At 43.9% G+C, this 19,168-nt stretch overlaps 1 long non-coding RNA gene across 1 annotated transcript in view; it reads left to right on the top strand.

The window, feature by feature from the left end:
- LOC144764080 (uncharacterized) overlaps positions 1-10,126 on the top strand; it is a 66,465-nt gene extending 56,339 nt beyond the window's left edge. The window contains exon 2 of the long non-coding RNA XR_013596308.1: positions 5,155-10,126. This is a non-coding gene — a long non-coding RNA (uncharacterized LOC144764080). The remainder of the gene's footprint in view (positions 1-5,154) is intronic.
- The last annotated feature ends 9,042 nt before the right edge of the window (positions 10,127-19,168 follow it).

Here is a 19,168-nt window from a genome sequence, read left to right on the forward strand (position 1 = left end):
GCTACCCTTACTAGGTAATATAGGACCAAGATTTCGCTAGCGAGCCCTTTACTGTCATACACTCTTGATTCCCTAACTTTGTGCCTCGAGTCCTGCGTAACTCTTCAGCACTGATCAAACAAGTAACCTCAACTGCAGTGTAACTACCAGTTGCTACCTGCTTCCCATATTCCTAGGAATTTCCGGACAACATGTAACAGGTACCACATTTACATGTAACAGTTAACACATATGACACATATTTTTGGATCCTCTCCATCTCTTTTACTCACCTCAGTACGTCGCCTAAGTTTTGTTCATTTACTTACCTTACCTAGCCACTTATACCCTAACCATCCCTCGGCTACCACGCTTTACTGATGGCGCGCAAGCTTCCCCGAGCCGGACCTGACAAGCTTCACAAACACACACTCAACACACTGGGCCCCATTCACCCATCCGCACCAGTCCGGTTCGACGATCCAAATACTTACCCTTACGTTCCGGTCATATATTTCCCTTGAGGTCTTACCATACCGCAAGCCCTGGATCCTGGCGTTGAAGTGGCTGGTAGATAAGGATTTACTCACTTTTTAGTCGGTCTAATTAGCTGTCTTGAATAACCACACCTGTAGGAGGTTTGAACAATCTTTACATAAGAATTTTGCATAAGGTAAATACAAAGAGAAATATTCTCTATAAACCCTACAAAGTCACAGATTGCAATAGAAAACAGGTGCTTAAATCATTGCAGAAAATAACGCCTGAAATGAAAAGCATACCATAGCAAAGGTATAGAAGTGTGCAACATCTAATAAACCCCAGGTACCTGTGTGCTCATAATTACCTAAAAGTTTGGATAGTGACATGCAATGTCACACCGGACAGAACTCCCCTCTCTGGACCAGGAATGGAGCGGGACTCAGGATAACAACTCCGGACAGCCCACGGGACCTCGGGTGGACTCCCCACTCTGGATGGACTTCGGGACCTCGGACTCTGCTCTGCAGGCTTCTCTAACTTCGGTATCAGCTTCCTCCCCTCGACTCCTCTGGTCACTCGATCGACCCACTGGACCTCCCAACAGCAATTCTGATGGATGTGGTATCACCTGACATAGATTCAGGCTGACAGCTCTCTATCTGCTTCTCTTCCCACTGCAATTCTGACCGAAAGCATCGATGGCTACTGATGGACCAACTGAACTCTTATGACAGGACTCCGCCCTATTATATACTTTCTACACCTTGGAAACAATTCTAAATGTTTCAATACCTTGGGTTTTCAGTCTCTGATTGGATGGGGAAATGGGATGAGCACAACTCGTTAAGTCACACGAGTACCTTTCTGAACAGTTATTGTTTTACCATTCCCATTCCCTCGATGTTTCAAAGCTTTATTCCCACCCATTGTACACAAATGCAAATAACAATTTGATACAACAACATTTTGAGAAAAGCTTTTTCGTGGCAGCTTCTTCCCACAGTTCACAGTGTGGTGACCTTGGCCTCCGGAGGACTCTTAGGATGTAACATGGCGGTTTTCTCCCCCATGGGCACATGCGTGCCAACGATAGCAGCTCCAACTCATCAACCCCAACCAGTGACAAAAGCGAAACTAATAAATCAGAAAGAAACATTTGTTAACATCCAGAAATAAAGAATTATACAAATCGAAATGTTTCAACATTCCCACCAACTACTGTTGCTATCCCTATTGCGTTTGGCAATAATAACATTAAATGACACTTTAAAATCACAATTTAAGCTTGACCCGGTCCCACACTATATTAGCGGCCAAGTTAAAACACTACTGCGCAGCTGCAAAAGATTCCCACCAAGAATGTGACATCATGCATTACGCGCCTGCGCAAAAAAGGAAACCCATTAAAACAGCCATATTTAATTCACAACATAAACGACAATGTTAATCAGTGCAAGCTTCGTGGGGATAACCATAAATTCTGAATTCTTCCCACAAATTTCACTCAAATTCACACGGTTAGTGCTGTTAACTGTTACTCTGGGGGGGGGGGCTTTCTTGACCAGGGTTCCTTTCGAAACTCTGCACCATCACATATCAATAACACATGCCTTCCTAGCTAGAGCATTGTTTTTTTTTTTATAAAAATGAGTTTAATTTTGGGTATGATTATTAGCATAAAAAAGATGCCTGCTCTTCTTGTGGAAGCATCGTGATAATGCGTTCTAATTGTTTATAAATTAGGGTCACCCAACGCAGGTTGACGAGGGCCAGACTACACACCCATTCTGGTTCCCATTTTCATTACAGCAGTAAATAGGATTCAGGTGGATATTGTGAAAACCTGATATGGCTCCACCCTCAAAGGCTTTACTGACCAGGTAGGTTTACATGATGACTCCATGTCATTGAGAATGTGATTCACCAGCACTGGGTTTTTCTTTTACAATCTCCTTCCTTTGAAGCAATCCCCGCTGCCCCTTCTCCCCGGAGCACTTTCTTTGTCTCCTTCACCTAAAGCACTCTGCTTGCCTACCATTTACCTCCTCTCAGGCACCAGACTTTGCCCCCTCTCCTAGGCCCACCAGGCGCTCTATGCACCCCTACCACCTAGGGTGACCAATTATCATAGGTGTAAATTTAGGACGATGAGAGTAAAAATTCAGGACACTTCTTTGCTACCTCCTATTGGGTTCACGCAGAGATACATCACTTCGGTTTTTCCGCGGCTGTATGTGCTCACTGTATCCCTGCCTCCCTGCAATATGCTAGCTCTCACCAGTCATCTTCGCTCCCACTGTGTATCCATTGCTTGCACCCCCAGTCTCTGTGCCTTGACAGGTGTTCATCCTCCTCTTTTTACCTTATGCCTGGTTGATAACCTGTGCTTAATTGTGTGTCCCCCCCCAAATGCACCCCCTTTGGTTTATGTTTGTATCGCTGCCTTCATAACCTGTAATTCCTGTGTCTGCTTCAGCTCACATTGTCTCACTGTAGCCCTGCTCATCGTGTCTCTGCCCCCCATGCCTATGCATCCAGTGCTTCCCCAGTCTGTCTCCATTCTCATCCTACCATTACAACCTCCGGCTAGGTTTAATTAGTCTGTGCACAAACCTACTAGTTACAACCTGGAATTTTCTCTTTATTCTGCCCGTTGTGGGCCCCTAGGGATAATCGCCCAGATTTATAGCAGCCACCCAACGGGGTGTTAAAAACCAGGTAAAATTAGCACCATCATACTGCTTAACGTCATTAAATACCCACAAATAAAATAATCAGGTGACCCTTATTCTCTTGGGTTCAATATTTCCATACCCGGCATTTTCCTTTATGTAATAAAGCATTCTCGTTGTGTCTTTAATAACTGCATAGTATTCATTTGCTAAAACAAATCCAGGATTGCTTTAAACCATACGCTTGATTATAAATTGATTGTAAAACACACAATTGCCATCACATCCATCCACTACTAAACGCATAAGTAAAAAATATTTATATTTACACTAATAGCTCCAACTCTAAAAAATGCGAGACCCATTGCATTGCAAATGCTTGTTCTTTGTTGATGTTGTGCAGCATTTACAAAGCCTATATGTCTAAAAGGTGAGACTTCTGGACTTTGCCAATGTGTGTTTATTATGGTTGTAAACCTCCTGTTCCTTGTGTAGATCTGGTCAGAGCCTCATCTGTGGAGTTACACTATGTGAAGGATGCTCAGATTATTGTCCGGGTCCCATCACAGGCTCTCTGATAGTATACAGGACTCCCTTGCAACAATTAATTACATTTTCTGCAGTTATTGTGATGCTCTTTGTTGTGTGGTCCATTCACTGGAAAAGGCTCTGTTAGACCTGACAGCCATAGGGTGGTCTTTCCCTAATTATTTACCTGCCTCCCTCCATTTTCTGTGCTCGTTTTTGCTGACTTTAGGACTCTGCACCCGCTACCACTGCCAATCAGTGATAAAGTGTTGATCTCTCCCCTAAACATGGTAACATGAGCTCACACTCACTTGGCATATTTAATTTGCTTATAAGCCCCTAGTAAAGTGCACTACATGTGCCCAGAGCCTGCTAATTATTTGCTACTAGTGGGCTGCAGCACTGACCGTGCCACCCACATATGCAGCCTGAAACCATGTCTCAGGCCTGGCACTGCAGTGCTTGTGTGTGAAGTTTACTGCCACTTCGACTTGGCATTTAAAGCTACTTGCCAAGCATAAATCCCCTTTTGTTACATATAAGTCACTCCTAAGGAAGGCCCTTGGTAACCCAAAGTGCGAGACGCTATGTGAGTAAAAGGCAGAACATATACTTCTATGTTTTTTCATGTCCTGGTAGTGACAAACAGCTAAATTACTTGTTCACTGCTGTAGGGCCTACTCCCCTCATTGGCTAGAACTGGGAATTTCTTAGAATACCTTTAAGCTGTAATTCCTGATTGGAAAGGAGTAGCCGTTTCATGTTTTATATCTTTGCCATGGTAATGATAAATCCTCTTTACTGGTAAAGTCGGATTTAACATTACTATTTTAGAAAAGCTACTTTTAGAAAGTAGACTTTTCTCTGCTTGTACTTCTCTATGTTCCTTACACCCTGTCTCTAATACACGTCTGACCTAGGTGACCGACCCCTTTGTGTATTCCTTCTAGAGAGCTACAGACACTGCAAGGGTTGGGTGTGATTGTGCACTTATCTGCATCCCAATGGATTTTTCTGGGCAGATGGGAGGAAGGGGCCCACTCTTACCTTTCACAGGGTAGTAGACAGACCCCATACAAAGGAATGATAACTCCCTTTGGTAGTCTGGAGTGAGTGCTGGGATTGGAAGAGATACTGGTGCACTTCAGAACCACTCTTTGAAGTTTCCCTCACATCAAAGGCACATTTGGATGTATATGCGGAGTCTCTGGCCCCACCAAATCCGACACTTATGGATCTACACAGAACCGCTGACAAAAGACTCAACTGGATTCTTGGTTTCTCCTTGAGTCTACAGTCCGCGATAGGAGGGCGTCAAGGAAGGATCGTATTCCCTTGCTCTGCGTATTGCATCTTTACATTTGAAAGTGTAATCTAGAATTTCTTCAGTGCACTTGTCTCTGTGGTCAATTAAATGTCTCATTAAATGCCAATAGATTTTCGTGATGGACCCACCATTTAAGCTTATCCAGTGTTTTTTTTCCCCCAACAGGTGAAATAAATGCAGTAAAGAACAAAAAAGGTGAAGGCATTAAATGTGTTTGTTTGTACTTGTATAGCGCACTGCTACCCAGGGGTCTCGTAGCGCTGTATTCATACCGCTGTGGAACCCTTCCTGGTTTTCATGTGGATTGTCCACTCCTGGGCACCCCCAAGGTGAAGCCAGGCATCCCAGCGCTGTTGGGGCCGTTGTGGAGATTAAGCAAGCTATTGCCCAGAGTTGCAGAGTTGGACCTATGATTAGAAGAGGCACCGAGGCGAGAATGATCAGGTCCGGGGAAATTGAGTCCAAGAGCCGCCAAAGCAGGAATTGAACCCTGGTCCCGGGCCAGACCTCTGCATCAGGGTCTGCCGCTCTAACCATTGAGCCACACTTCTCCATTAAACATCACTTGTGTAGGAAGTGATGTAAAAACAGTGCATCTCGAAAATTCTGTTTCTACAGCAGAAAACCCAAACTGCCCAATGTGGTCTGTACTTGACTCTTAGGGATCACTTGGTTTACATTGACGAAATAACACACTGACATACTGAAGCAAGTCTGATAAGGTTCTCATTACGACTGAAGAGCTATCCTGGATCAGAAAGAACACACAGAAGAGAAACCGTATGAATATCTAGAAAGTGGCAACACATTTATTAGGGAGAGAAAGAGCAAGTGCAACATCAGAAAATCATACTGGAGAAGAACCATATTGATTGACTGATTGTGGAAACATTTTCTTTGCAATGAAAAACCTAATGTAGCATCAGAGTGTCCACCAGAAAACATGTATATGTACAGAATGTAATAGTGTTCCATAGGAAGAAGAATCTAAGGCAGCATTACAAAATCCACACCGGATAGAAACCATATGAATGTATTGACTGTAATAAAGTGTTCATAAAGAATAAAAACCTAAAGCAGCATCCACAAATGCATACCGGGGAGAGACTGTATAAATGTATAGAATGTGACAAAGCATTTGTAATAAGTGGACAACTAAAACGACATCACAAAATCCACACTGGGGAGAAACCATATAAAAGTACAGAATGTGATAAGGCATTTATAACACTTAGAGAGCTAAACCAACACCTGAAAATCCACACTGGGGAGAAACCATATAAATGTACAGAATGTGACAAAGTGTTTATATCAAATGGAATGCTAAAGCAACACCAGAAAATCCACACTGGCGAGAAACCATATAAATGTACAGAATGTGACAAAGCATTTATAGCAAATGCAAACCTAAAGCGACATCAGAAAGTCCACTTTGGGGAGAAACCACATCAATATACAGAAGGTGACAAAGCATTTATAACAAAGAGAGAGCTAACGCTCTGGAGAGCTAATGCTCAGACTCTGGATTTCATAGCCCCCAAACGCCAAATAAACTGCCCGAAAATGAAATCGCCCTGGTTCACTGATGAATTGAAAACCATTAAACAACATACTAGGAAAGCTGAACGACAATGGCGCAAATCAAAAAATACCGACGACAAATTACAATACAAAATTGCACATAAAGAATACATGAGCAAAATAGCCACTGCTAAGAAAACCTATCTTGGGGAAAAAATTAAAGCAGCCGGAAATTCATAGAAAGAACTCTATTCTATTGTAAAAGATTTTTCAAACCTCCTTGCCTGCCAAAAGGTTGCTCAGGAATCTCAGGACTGGGCTGATAAATTAGCTATCTATTTCAAAGGCAAAATAAATATAATCCATGAATCATTCCCCACAGAAACAGGCACAATAAGTGAAGTATGCCATGCAGACCTCCCTACCACAAACCCCATAAAGCAAAACCTAGCTGACTTTGGAACAATCACTGAGGACGAGGTAGCTGACATACTAAAAAAGGCCTAATCGGGATCTCCCAAAGACCCAGCGTCCGCCCAGATTTTAGCAAAACTAGCACCCGCCCTGGCTCCCACACTGACATCTATTTTTAACGAGTCCCTAACACGTGCCACCTTCCCTACTCCCTGGAAAGAAGCCATTGTGAGGCCAATCCTGAAGAAAAATAACGCAGACCCTAAGCAACCGATGAATTACCGACCCATATCTCTATTACCACTTTTTGGTAAATCAATGGAATCCATTATCAACGCGAAACTGGTCAAATACCTTGAAAGACACACGCTCTTGGATTCCTCGCAGTCAGGATTCAGAGCTTCCCATAGCACAGAGACTGCACTGATAGAGTTGGTTGACAACGTTTGGCTGGCACTGGACTCCAAACAGTCGGCTATCCTCATCCTGCTAGACCTCTTGGCGGCCTTCGACACCATATCCCACAGAGTCCTATTAAAGCGACTGGCGGGGATAGGTGTCGAAGGCCAAGCCCTAGGTTGGATCCAGAGCTATCTTGCAGGGCGTAGCTCTAGGGTCAAATCAGGACCTTTCTCATCAGAGGCGATTGACAACGACAAGGGAGTGCCCCAGGGCTCAATTCTAAGCCCAACCTTATTCAACGTTTACGTATAACCATTGGCCAAAATAATTAGGGACTTCGGCTTCGACACATTGTCGTATGCCGACGACACTCAAATTCTCATAACCCTCGGCCCTGAGCCACCAGAGACAAGTTTGAGATTCAGGAATTGCATGTTAGAGATAAAGGGCTGGATGACCAATAATTTCCTGATGCTCAATGCAGGCAAATCCGAAATAATGCTTTTCGGCGCGGCCCAATCCATCTGGTCTCAAGAGTGGTGGCCACTGGAACTCGGACCCTGCCCATCTCTGAAAAGTACTGTTCGGAATCTGGGCTTCACCCTAGACGACAAGCTGACCATGGCTCCCCACATAGACAAAGTAGTGCACACCTGCATAGGTCTTATGAGAAGCCTAAGGAAAATATTCAAATGGCTACCCCTGCTTTACCGTAAACCACTGATACAAGGCCTAATCACCAGCCGCCTTGATTATGGTAACGCACTTCTGGCTGATGCGAATGAAGGCACACTAAACTGCAGACACTCCAAAATGCAGCAGCCAGACTGACTCTCGACCTGCCCCCACGCACTCCCTCCGCCCCGTGCCTGAAGAAACTGCACTGGCTCCCAGTCAGAAAATGCATAAGGTTCAAGATCTGTTGCCTAGTGCATAAATCATTAAATGGACAAGGCCCCAAATATCTAAAAAACAAACTTCAGGGATACTGCCCGGAAAGAACACTGCGCTCCTCAAACAAAAATCTCCTAAAAATACCAAGAGTTCAAACTGTCAGAAATGGAGATAGGAGTTTCTCGAAGGTTGGCCCTATGGCATGGAACTCCCTTCCTATGGCTTTAAGATCAAACCAGAATCATAAAATCTTCCGGAGAGAACTCAAAACATTACTATTCAAGGCAACGGCATAATACCCTTTCTTTTTCGCATCCCCCATACCCTCTGTCAGCGCTATGAGACCGAATGGTGATATGTGCGCTTTATAAAAACAAATAAACAAACGCTACTTCAGAAAATCTCCACGGAGGAGAAACTATATGAATGCACTGAATGTGACAAAGCATTTATAACCAATGGAGAGCTGAAGCAACATTAGAAAATCCCCACCAGAAATAGACTATTCAACTGCACTGAATGTGAGAAGGCATTTATTAGAAAGTTGCATCTTATGCAGCATCAGATAGTCCACGTAGGAGAGAAACCCTATAAATGTACATAATGCAAAAATACAGTTAGTACTAGGCAAAGATAAATACGACATCAGAAATTCCACACTGGTGAGAAACGATATGGCTGTACTAAATGTGACTTAGCAGTTATTACAAAGCAAAGTTTAAAAATCTATCAGAATATTCACACATGAAAGAAACCACATAATTGAACAAAATGTGACAAAACATTTATTCCAAATGGAGGGTGACCATTCATTTGCACTGCATGTGACAAGGTATTTATTATAAAGGGAGAGTTAAAGTAATATCAGTGTCCACACTGGGGAGAAACCACATGAATTTACAGAATGTGACAAGAGATTAATTACAAAGCAAAATGTAATACAAGATCAGGAAGTTCACATATGGGAGAAAATATATGTATGTCCTGAACACCACAAAGCATTCATAATAAATGGAAAACTGAAGCAAAATCTGAACATCTACATGGCAAGAAATCCAATGTATGTACAGAGTTTATAAAGTCTCCCACAGGAAGAATAAGCTAATGCAGCATAAACAAATACACACTAGGGAGAACCCTTATTAATGAATAGAATGTGACAAGGTATCGATTACAAACAAAATTAATATATCAGCCCTATTTAACATACAACTCCACGGGCTACGAGAGATTACTATTAACCAGGTTCAGACTAGACAGCTTTCACCACCTGGTTACCTCTCCTCAAAATAACACCTGGAAAAAACCTCTTCAAGCTTGTCCTTGTGATGACAGCTCCCCCCAATCGACAATCCACATCACACTTTTCTGTAAATTCTATCAAGAGCTGAGGCACCATTGGCTTCTGCCAATACTCAAGATTATGGGCCTCCGCAGGTGCCGCCCGGCTTATCTTGCTCTCCAATTCCTAGACGCCGAACCCTTTGCTCGAAGGGTTGCGACCTTCTTAAAGTTAGTTACCATACACAGGCAGAACCTGGGATGATCTAGGATTGTACCCCATCCCCAACTAGCCACTGTTCACGACTGTTAGTACTGTAACCCCTTCATATGGAGTCAATTTCTGGACATTTTTTAACTTGTTTTTAGCTTTTTCTCAAACACGCAAAAATTTCTTATCCTAATCATCCATCGAATAGCTTGTTTTCGGGTGAAACTGTACTTTATACGTAAATGAAATTATTTGATGCACAGCACGAAATTTTAACTTGTAGTGTGTCTACCCTTGCTTTTACTAGCTGTCTTAATGAAAAACAATTTTATTGAAAAATGTTTTTGTAAATGAATTTTGTTGTTCTTTTATGGCTGTTCTTCTTACACCCGAATAAAGCTTGATTTGATTTGATTTAATATATCAGAATGTTCACACAGGAGAGAAACTCTATAAATGTATTGAATGTGACCACGCATTCATAAATGGAGAGCTAACTCGACATCAAAAGTCAACCGTGAAGACCGCACTGAATTTAGCAAGGCATGTATTGGCAAGGGAGAATTAAAACCGCATCAGAAAATCCCCACTGAGAAAAATCTATATGAATGTACAGACTCAATCAATAAATGGGTATTAAGCGCAGCAAATCATCAGTGAGGTTTTCAAGGTGCTGGGTAAGGAATTGTTGTCCGGAAGGGCCTATCGGTTGAACAGCCAGGTCTTGAGTCCTTTCCAGATTCAGTGATGAGGCAGATCTCAGGTGCAGGGGGTGGAGTTCATTCCAGGTCTTTGCTGCCAGGTGGGAGTAACCGCGGCCTCCGTGCCAGGTGCTTTAGACTCTCGGAGTTTAAGCTAGGAATAGGGAGGCGGACTGCAGGTGTCTGGTGGAGAGCCATCTAAAGATCATGTTGATATGCTTCTTCAAAGAGAGCTTGTTGTCCAGGACAATGCTGGAGTCACCGGGCATGGTCGGTAGGGGAGGGGAAGAAGCCAGATTCTACTTACCCCTTTGCATTGCTTCAAGGAGATACGTGGTTACTGAAGATGAGGACTTCTGTCTTGTCCGTGTTCAGTTTTAGGCAGTTGTGCTTCATCCAGTTGGTGATGTTGGCCGGTCACCTATGTAAGTTGTCTCTGGAGATAGTGAGGTGGGTCTAGTCGGTGTAGAAGATGGCCTTCAGCCCGTGCAAACTAACAATGTTGGCTAGGGGTGTCATGTAAGTGTAGAAGAAGGGGGGGCTAACTGAGGATCCTTGTGAGGTGCTGCAGATGATGTCCTTGGGTTCAGAAGTTGGGCGGGAGTCTGATTGTCAGTTTTTTTCTGGTGAAGTAGAATTCAATCCATTTGAGGGCATTTCCTTGGATTCTGATCTGGTGTGCTTGTCGATCAGGATCTGGTGGAAGACCATGTTGAAGGCAGCTGACCGGTCAAGGAAGATGAGGGCTGCAGTCTCATGGAGGGCTCTGATGTCATCAATGGCTGCTGTCTGTGCTTTGCAGCCGAACTGGGAGGAGTCAAGGAGGTTGTGCTCCTGGTGTCTGGTCACCTGCCTTTTGATCGACCTCTCGAAGACTTTGGCCGGGAACGAGAGCAGGAGTATCAGTCGCGAGTTCTTCAGCTTTTCTAGGTCTGGAGGGGTTTCACTTCTGCGTGTTACCACTCTTCCGGGAAGGAGTCCATGGCTATGGATCTGTTCAGTGGTTTTGTGAGCTGTAAGCTGATAACCTTGCTCATGAGATTAAAGATAAGGTGGGGGCATGGATCAGTGGGTACCCCAGAGTACTTCATTATAGAGGGTGTCTTGTGCAATGCACAAGCCACCAGTCTTGGTGGGTGAGAGGAAGTCGAGGCTGTCACTTTCGGAGAGCTGAGATTCAAAGTCCCTGTAGATGACTGCAATCTTCTAATGGAAGTAGTCAGCAAGCATGTCCCACAGATCCCAGAAGGGAGTAATGATATTCTCAGTGGACGCAGGGTTGCTGAATTCCCTAACGATGGCGAAGAGCTCATTGTTGTGGTTTGAGCTGATCTCTATGCAACATGTGAGAGCACTCTTTTTCGCTTCTTTAAGGAAGAGGTGGTAGTGGTTGATCGCTGTCCTGAAGGTGGTGTAGTATACTGGATCCTTACTGGTACTCCATATTCTTTCTAGCCAACAATAGTCTCATTGAGAGGTCTGAAGTTCTGGGGTAAACAAGTTGGCACACTTTGCAGATTCTCTGATCTTGCTCGGCGGGGGTGACCTAGTCGGTGATCCAGTCTGTGAAGTTCTTGATGGCCTGTTTAAGGTCTGGATCTGTGTGGTCAGTTGGCAAGGAGAGTGTTGTTCCAGTTCGCATCTGAGACAGTTTTCAAGTTGCGCTGAGGTGTGCTGGGTGGTTTGGTTTTGGTTTCTGTAGCGTTGTGCCCTGTGATGGTGAAGTGGACAATGGAGTTGGTCGGTTCAGGTGAGTTCTGTGACAAGGTGGTACTTGATTGTTTCGCTGGAGTTGAAGATGGAGTCAAGCATGTGCCCTACGATGTGTGTTGGGTTGATGATGAGGTGGATGAGGCTGATGTTGCTCATGCTTTCTATTAGGTTGTCAGTGCTGGCATCGCTAAGGTCTTCCATGTGGAAGTTGAGATCTGCTATGAATATATACTGTTCGGAGGAAATGGCGAGTTGGTTGATGAAGCAAGGGATGGCTTTGCAAGTCTCGGGGCGAGTTCCTGGAAAATGTGACAAAGTGTTCTTAATGAAGTAACCATATGAATGTACAGAAAGTGACAAGGCATTTTTTAGAGGGGCACCGCACAGCCACTGTACCATAGGAAAGCCCACCCTGGGGAGGAACCATATAAAGGGCCAAGGGTTGTTGTAGACGAATCTAGGACACTATTGTAATTTTCCCAATTCATGCCCAAATATAGATATCTTATCATATCCTTATATAGGCATAAGAATCATGTCCATATTTAGACATAGCCAATGCAGTCCAAAAACGGCATGGCTACTAAAAGCTAACCTCCAGCAGCCCAGGACTTCCCCCTGCTTCAGTATTGATTTGTCCTAGAACTCCTGGAGTTTGTAAAGAACTGCGAGTTCTTAGTGACGTTATATTGTCCAACCTTGCGTCAAACTCAGCACCTTTTATGTATAAGTATGCCCACGTTTGCCCTGAAAACCACACGGTGGTTTGCAGCAGATCGACGAACTACTTGCCCAGCGCCCTGCTGTAGCAAGCGCCTGAGGAAGCCGATCCTCCAGCTGACGCACTGAGAGAGACACTGTCTTTTCTCCTGCAGAGAAATCCAGCTCCAGTGTTTCCCTGCTACCCTTGCGGGTTACTAGGAGATCGAGTCCTGAGAGAGAGATGCAAGACCTCCTTCATTCTAAAACCAAGGTACGGAGCTGATTAGACCCTTAGAGAATTCTTGGATAGATTCTTGGCAGAAAAATACTAAACTTAAGCTACACCTCAGTTACTTCTTCCCTTGGACTAGACTCAGGTTAGGTACACCGGGGTAGGCGTATTTTAGATGCACCAGTTGAGTACTTTTTTATCATTATCATTGTATGTATTTTATCCATTTTATGCATCTTATGGCTTAGAAACGATATCATGCTTTTACAGTATTATTACATAATACTCTTTTTACTGTACATACTTTACTTCATAGCAAGTATTGCGATTGTAGCAATTCATTTCTCTTGCATGAGAAAGAAGACTGCTCATTAAATAACCTCTATTATTGAAAACGCCCGTCTCTCTATTTCTCTGCAAACTCTGGTGAAACGAAGCATGCACGATTGACTGAGTAAAATAGCCATCTATTGTTTCTGCGACTCTGAAGATATATTTCTTATTTTTCGGGAACAAAGTTGTCACGTTTATGCAGGTGTCAGAAACTAATCCCTTCTTGTTCATTCAAGAAAGGTTCTAGTGACCTCTGAGCTAGCTGCCATTCACAATTAAGTCTAACATATTCAATAGAGACCTAGCCGACCTCAGTCCTACGTCTAAACTATCGTTTATGTTATTCCAATGCACAGAGCCTATTGGGAATATAGGAACTACACTACATGGCGCCCAACGTTTGGTAAGGCGATAATTTAACGCTTGATACTAGAGTAACTCAGTTGTGCTTTTCACACAGACCCCTTTTCCCGTAAAATCTCCAAAAGACATCTGGAGTGGGTAAAAGGGTAGTATCCGCTAAAACTAAATAGGACGAGAATCCTATGTAGTAGTTTTGGTTTATTCAACGCTGAAGGATACAGTGTTCCAAAATATTGTGGACCTAATCTTTGTTTCCTTGAAACTTGTTCTGCAAACTTTTGGTCAACAAAATGACACATAGTGACGACGAAGAAGAAAAGGAGAGAGGCTTTGGCAGCTCAACTGTTGTTAGACGACACAAATCTCCAACAAAATGACCCGGAGTCTATAATCATCCCGGTCAATGTACGAGAGAGTGTAACTCTCAAACTTATAAATAGCGGCGTATCATCGAGAGGTAGTACAGTTATATTTGTGATAGAGGCACATGAATATCGGCAGACAGAGGTATTCTATTTATGGATAACTTTTCCAGCAGCGAATGCTGTAACACACGAGTTCCACTACTTCAAAGCAGAGGAACCACCAGAGGAATACGTTCCTTTCGAAGACGTTGAAATTCCAATAACTTACCTGGAGCATCAGCTCTGGTTTAATGGCACCCTACAACATCAAAATCAACACACCAGGCTCGGTCCACTAGGTAGACCAGGAGCTACATGGCCGGTATTAGCTGGCTATACACCACATCCTGACATTGAAAAATGACAGGACATGACCTCTTAGTCCAGCTTAAACAATTAATTAAAATACATAGACAATTGGTTCAATATGTCATGCGTACTTTAACAGTTGAATGTAGCCAGGTTCTGAGCTGGGATGGTGCAGTGAGCTAAAAAACGGTGATGGATCAAGCCCTGATCTGTTGACTGGGTAGGAGTATTCTGCTTAATTCAGAAACTCTGTCCATCACCACCCCCTTTTCTGAATCGTTTTGTCCACCATAAGCGTGGAAGGGTATGCTCAGATGTGAGTCCCTTGCTCATTGCACCATCAGGATTCAAGCAAGCTGGGCCGATGACGGCTGTAATGCCAGAAACCAGTCCCCGGAAGCTTGTTTCCTTCCCAGTGAAAGAATTGGCTTGGTAGTTTGGTTTTCCCTGTTCCCATGATGCACTGGGACAGGGACAGACTAATTTGCATGTAGCCAGGTTCTGAGCTGGGATGGTGCAGTGAGCTAAAAAACGGTGATGGATCAAGCCCTGATATGTTGACTGGGTAGGAGTATTCTGCTTAATTCAGAAACTCTGTCCATCACCACCCCCTTTTCTGAATCGTTTTCTCCACCATAAGCGTGGAAAGGTATGATCAGATGTGAGTCCCTTGCTCATTGCACCATCAGGATTCAAGCAAGCCGGGCCGATGACGGCTGTAATGCCAGAAACAGGTCCCCGGAAGCTTGTTTCCTTCCAAGTGAAAGAATTGGCTTGGTAGTTTGGTTTGCCCTGTTCCCATGATGCACTGGGACAGGGACAGACTAATTTGCATGTAGCCAGGTTCTGAGCTGGGATGGTGCAGTGAGCTAAAGAAACGGTGATGGATCAAGCCCTGATCTGTTGACTGGGTAGGAGTATTCTGCTTAATTCAGAAACTCTCCATCACCACCCCCTTTTCTGAATCGTTTTGTCCACCATAATCGTGGAAGGGTATGCTCAGATGTGAGTCCCTTGCTCATTGCACCATCAGGATTCAAGCAAGCCGGGCCGATGACGGCTGTAATGCCAGAAACCGGTCCCCGGAAGCTTGTTTCCTTCCCAGTGAAAGAATTGGCTTGGTAGTTTGGTTTGCCCTGTTCCCATGATGCACTGGGACAGGGACAGACTAATTTGCATGTAGCCAGGTTCTGAGCTGGGATGGTGCAGTGAGCTAAAAAACGGTGATGGATCAAGCCCTGATCTGTTGACTGGGTAGGAGTATTCTGCTTAATTCAGAAACTCTGTCCATCACCACCCCCTTTTCTGAATCGTTTTGTCCACCATAAGCGTGGAAGGGTATGCTCAGATGTGAGTCCCTTGCTCATTGCACCATCAGGATTCAAGCAAGCCGGGCCGATGATGGCTGTAATGCCAGAAACCGGTCCCCGGAAGCTTGTTTCCTTCCCAGTGAAAGAATTGGCTTGGTAGTTTGGTTTGCCCTGTTCCCATGATGCACTGGGACAGGGACAGACTAATTTGCATGTAGCCAGGTTCTGAGCTGGGATGGTGCAGTGAGCTAAAAAACGGTGATGGATCAAGCCCTGATATGTTGACTGGGTAGGAGTATTCTGCTTAATTCAGAAACTCTGTCCATCACCACCCCTTTTTCTGAATCGTTTTGTCCACCATAAGCGTGGAAGGGTATGCTCAGATGTGAGTCCCTTGCTCATTGCACCATCAGGATTCAAGCAAGCCGGGCCGATGACGGCTGTAATGCCAGAAACAGGTCCCCGGAAGCTTGTTTCCTTCCAAGTGAAAGAATTGGCTTGGTAGTTTGGTTTGCCCTGTTCCCATGATGCACTGGGACAGGGACAGACTAATTTGCATGTAGCCAGGTTCTGAGCTGGGATGGTGCAGTGAGCTAAAAAACGGTGATGGATCAAGCCCTGATCTGTTGACTGGGTAGGAGTATTCTGCTTAATTCAGAAACTCTCCATCACCACCCCCTTTTCTGAATCGTTTTGTCCACCATAAGCGTGGAAGGTTATGCTCAGATGTGAGTCCCTTGCTCATTGCACCATGAGGATTCAAGCAAGCCACGGCTGTAATGCCAGAAACCGGTCCCCGGAAGCTTGTTTCCTTCCCAGTGAAACAATTGGCTTGGTAGTTTGGTTTACCCTGTTCCCATGATGCACTGGGACAGGGACAGACTAATTTGCATGTAGCCAGGTTCTGAGCTGGGATGGTGCAGTGAGCTAAAAAACGGTGATGGATCAAGCCCTGATCTGTTGACTGGGTAGGAGTATTCTGCTTAATTCAGAAACTCTGTCCATCACCACCCCCTTTTCTGAATCGTTTTGTCCACCATAAGCGTGGAAGGGTATGCTCAGATGTGAGTCCCTTGCTCATTGCACTATCAGGATTCAAGCAAGCCGGGCTGATGATGGCTGTAATGCCAGAAACCGGTCCCCGGAAGCTTGTTTCCTTCCCAGTGAAAGAATTGGCTTGGTAGTTTGGTTTGCCCTGTTCCCATGATGCACTGGGACAGGGACAGACTAATTTGCATGTAGCCAGGTTCTGAGCTGGGATGGTGCAGTGAGCTAAAAAACGGTGATGGATCAAGCCCTGATCTGTTGACTGGGTAGGAGTATTCTGCTTAATTCAGAAACTCTGTCCATCACCACCCCCTTTTCTGAATCGACTTTAACAGTCCAACCTGCTATAACAATTCCACAGCACACCCCTCACCAGGGGAACACAAACAAAATTACACCACAGACTATACAATCAGTCATTGGTAAATTACCCGCAAAACAGGAACAAAATCTGTTCTGGTTAGCTCAAAAGATTACTCAAATAGAGGCAGTATTTCCTGATAGTAGACCTCATGAAAAACACAGAATTCTGACAATCTGTTTACCAATGGGGATCGCACCACATGTGGAAGACTGTGACACTTGGGGAACAGTCTTTGCTTCCATCTGCACAAAAACACATGGTGTCCCGTCTATGGCGGTTATACGAGACGTATTAAGACAGATTCAAAATGAATACGGTCCAGAGCCTGCTTTAAATCTAGGTATGAAATTACTGAAAGATTTTAAGCAAGACTCGGCTATACTACTAGCCAACATAAGAGGGGAAGCAGCATCTGTGGCGATCCGCCAAAAATTAAAAGAAACAGAAATAGCAGACAAACCTTTTGAACTTGCCAGAATAATTGAAAAGTGCTATGAAGAATTAGGCAGAGATAGTTTGGGTGGGAAACCACTAAAACACCAACTAACAGAAAATCCTGAAAAAACTTTTATTAAAAATAATTTAACTACTCCTAAAAAGAAATGGGAGACTACCAGACAGACTCTTCCTAAAGAAAAACAGTTTCAAAGAAGAGGTAGATCTCCAGAACGGAGAGATAGAGCTCCAGAACGGAGAGGTAGATGTCCAGAACAGAGAGTTAGGTCTCCCCAACGGGAACCCTCTGAGAAAAGATATAATCTAAGGAATAGGGATAATTTGAAAAAACCTGATAGATAATGATACACGTCCCTCTCGATCATTTCAGACTTCCTCACAGAAATCGGAAAGAAGAGGACGGTCAGAACATAAAGAAGAACGTGTCAAGTCCAATGACAAGGAACCCGTTCACCAAAGTAAAAAACCTCAATTTTCCAGAAATAAGGTAGCCAGCATAAGAATAAAACATGCCGAGAATCCTGAGGACACAACTCAAGAACGGAGAGTGGGCCCAGACAATGCTAGACAGTGCAGCAGAAGTGACCATAGCTCGCAAGATCCTGATGAATCTTCTGGAGACAGTGGACACGAATGAATACATTCAGGTGGAAACTGCAGACACCAGAGTTAGTGTACCCCATAAATTATTTGAAATAACACTCCGTATAGAAGGGGACATAACTAGGAAGATCAAAACTCTCTTTTGGGAGAACCTATCAAAGTGCTATGACATTCTTCTAGCTGAGAAAGACTGGCCACCAGAATTTGTTAGGGAGTGCCCACATGGCAAAGAAATGATTATGCCTGCCTTCTCAAAACACATTCCAATTCATAAAAAATACACTTATGCTAGGAAATGGGCTGTAGTTTAGGCTCCAGCCTTATATAAAAATCACGTAGGATGGGATAAGGAGTCTTCTCATCATAAAATCCAGTAAAAAAATAACCCCACTGCACAAAGGCAGAATCCAGTTAAGCAAGAAGCTAAAAGACAAGTCATGGAGATCTTAGATCAACTTGAATACCGGGGGTTGATTGAAACATGCACCTCACAAATGAACAATCCTTTGTTTCCTGTCTCCAAACCAGACAATTCATATCGTCTAGTATTGGACTCCAGACACTTAAACTCTTGTTGCAAAACGTTTGCAGTACAAAATTCACACAGTGCAGCACTGATGAATAACATTGTGCGCACAAAATATAAAACAACATTAGACATTTCAAATGGTTTCTTTTGTCAAAACATTGTACCAGAAAGCAGATATTTGACCGCTTTCTCAAGTATGGGGGCTCAAAGACAATTTTGCCGTCTCCCCCAGGGATTATTTTCAGCCAGAGTTACTACAAACGTATGATGATGAGGCATTATCTTATGTCGATTACATCTATCTTACAGATGATTATTTGGACAGGCACTTGAAAAGAGTGAACACTATTATACTTGGGTTCGCCTCTGAAGGGTACAAATTCAACTTTA

Source organism: Lissotriton helveticus, chromosome 6 (assembly GCF_964261635.1).
Source record: "Lissotriton helveticus chromosome 6, aLisHel1.1, whole genome shotgun sequence".
NCBI lineage: Eukaryota > Metazoa > Chordata > Amphibia > Caudata > Salamandridae > Lissotriton > Lissotriton helveticus.